This window comes from Nicotiana attenuata, chromosome 1 (assembly GCF_001879085.1).
Source record: "Nicotiana attenuata strain UT chromosome 1, NIATTr2, whole genome shotgun sequence".
NCBI classification, from domain to species: Eukaryota; Viridiplantae; Streptophyta; class Magnoliopsida; order Solanales; family Solanaceae; genus Nicotiana; species Nicotiana attenuata.
The window spans coordinates 516,622-518,994 of record NC_031989.1 but is presented as its reverse complement, the minus strand read 5'-3'; the positions used below and the strand labels follow the sequence as shown (position 1 = coordinate 518,994).

Here is a 2,373-nt window from a genome sequence, read left to right as displayed (position 1 = left end):
AGTGTTTCACTATTCATACTCCTAAAATTTTACCAAATGTGCTTTGGAGAAGATTTGAAAGTCTTCTCGTTTTAGGAGAAGATAAATTAAAAAGAAAAATGTTTTCTACTAATTTTAGAACTCTATCCTTTTTTAATATTTTCCTATTATAGTAGGTATATTTGGTTATATTTCTTAAAACGTACGTTCGTTTTCTATATTTTCATAAGTATTTGAGTAAAGGATACTTTGGTGTGCATTTAGTGTTTATTTGATCGCATTCCTAGAAGATCAATTTCTTAAAAATATATGTATATAAGACGTGATTTATATTTTATTTCCTCTATTATAGAGTGAGAGTTTTATTTTAAATTTTTTCCTTCTTTATTTTCTTTTTCTCCCCCCCCCCCCCCCCCCTACACTATTCTTCTTTTTCTTTCCCCCTTCTTTTCTTACTCACTAGTATACGTACCCGTGCATGAACAGCGAGAGATACAATAAAAATAGATGTATATGTAGCATTAATCGTGTGAAAGACCAAAGTCCTCTCCATTGTTGTATCAATTAAAAGTGTCCTTGCTTGTTATTTTTGCCTTTAAAAGTACAATTGGAATATTTATGCATAACATTTTCTTCCATATTCTTGATAATAATATATTGCATAGACGCTCGAGATCATATGTCGTCATCTAATATAATAACACATTCCTCTGTGGGTTCGATTATATAATTTTAAAATTTGAAATTCTCGCATATAACTTCATTTTAGGAAGAAAAATGCTAGATGTGATGAACAAAACTCAAATGTTTTATTCTATAAATTATGATTGATGTTAGTACAAATTAATTTTATGATATTTGGAACTAAAAGTAATTGTTAACCAAGTTAGTGATTAAACACCCAAAAATAATGCTTGAATAGGCAGTTTCTTAAGTTTTGAAATAACGCAATCCATTAGTGTGACTTTAGTTTTTTTTTTATCATACTATTCTTTCTGTTATCATAATTATAATTCGAGATGAATTAATATCTCATATGAGATTATTTCTAAATAAACATGTAATTACAAATGAACCACTTTATGATTTTCATCACGAGTTACACGTAAGAAGCTAAGGGACTGAAGATTGAAATGATGATTATGGATAAATAACAAATGAATTTAAAAGATTAGTAAATAAAGATTTTTTTTAGATTCATTTAGTTATAAATTATTCTTATTCATTTTGAATCATGTTATATTTTCATATTATATGCAGAGGCGGATCTAGAGTATGGTATATGGATTCTCGGGAACCCAGTAACTTTTGGAGATCTAACTTAATTCATTCTGGAGGCTCCAACCAGGGATAAGAACATGAGTGCTCCAAGATTAGCATCTTATTATCAACTATAGCTATCCATGTATAAATAAAATAAGTGTCATCATAAGGACAAATTAAAAGTAAGCGATGTATTTACCTCGCATTCCATCGCTTCATCTACGCCTTCAATAGTATTGAAGTCGGGATCCTAACAAATATAAAAAAATAAGTGAGTTCAAAAAAGACTTAAAACATGCAATTTAACGAAAATCTGCAACTTAAATACAGTTTTTTGCAACTGGTTATCCCATGAATATGCACATCGAAATTAAAAAATATATGAAGAGCATATCAAAAAATTCAGATTTGTAAATACACACCCATGTAATCAAAAAATAGAGTTACCAAAACGAATTATGAGAAAATAATAGTTTTTAATACCTTTTCATCTTGCAGAACTGATTCAATCGAGAAAGTAGCATCTCAATTGTAACGATCTGGTATTTTTCACAGACGAACAATCCGAACTTTCAACTTTCATTGCATTTGCGAAATTATTATATCATTAACTAAATCACTTTGAGTAGCCATATTTTGCAAGCCGTATGTTTCTTGAATTTTTGGTAGCAACATGAAGATTTGAATCGGTTGGAGAAATGTTCGTTTGCCTCAATTTTTTTTTTTTTGGGTTTCTCTGTTTGATGTCTGCATAGCAAAGTTGCTTGATTAGGGTGGTTTCCACAAGTATCTCTGACTTGGAAGTGGCTGAAGTAATTCAAAATTTATTATGTCTGTAGAGATTTGATTGATTGTAGTGATGTGGTTGGTGTTGCATCTACTTTTCTCAACTGCTTTCATTTGACTGCCGCCTCATATCCTGAAGCTAATCACTGGTTCAAATATACTTTAACATTAAAATTTTCAATAACTGCTTCAAAATAGCTTTATGTAAAAATCTTTTTATAATTTTGATCCTAAGTACTTATTGTTTCTTATGTAAGTTTTGACTTTGACGATATTTATTGTGCACTTCATCGATCATCGTAGATTTCTTGGCGGTGGAGCATGTTGGTTTAATATTCCAGGCCA

General features: G+C 29.9%; 1 long non-coding RNA gene across 1 annotated transcript; it reads right to left on the bottom strand.

The window, feature by feature from the left end:
- Positions 1,329-1,938, bottom strand: LOC109239627. The gene is made up of 2 exons (XR_002069937.1): positions 1,726-1,938; positions 1,329-1,492 (listed from the first exon to the last, which is right to left on the bottom strand). It is a non-coding gene; the product is annotated as an uncharacterized LOC109239627 (long non-coding RNA).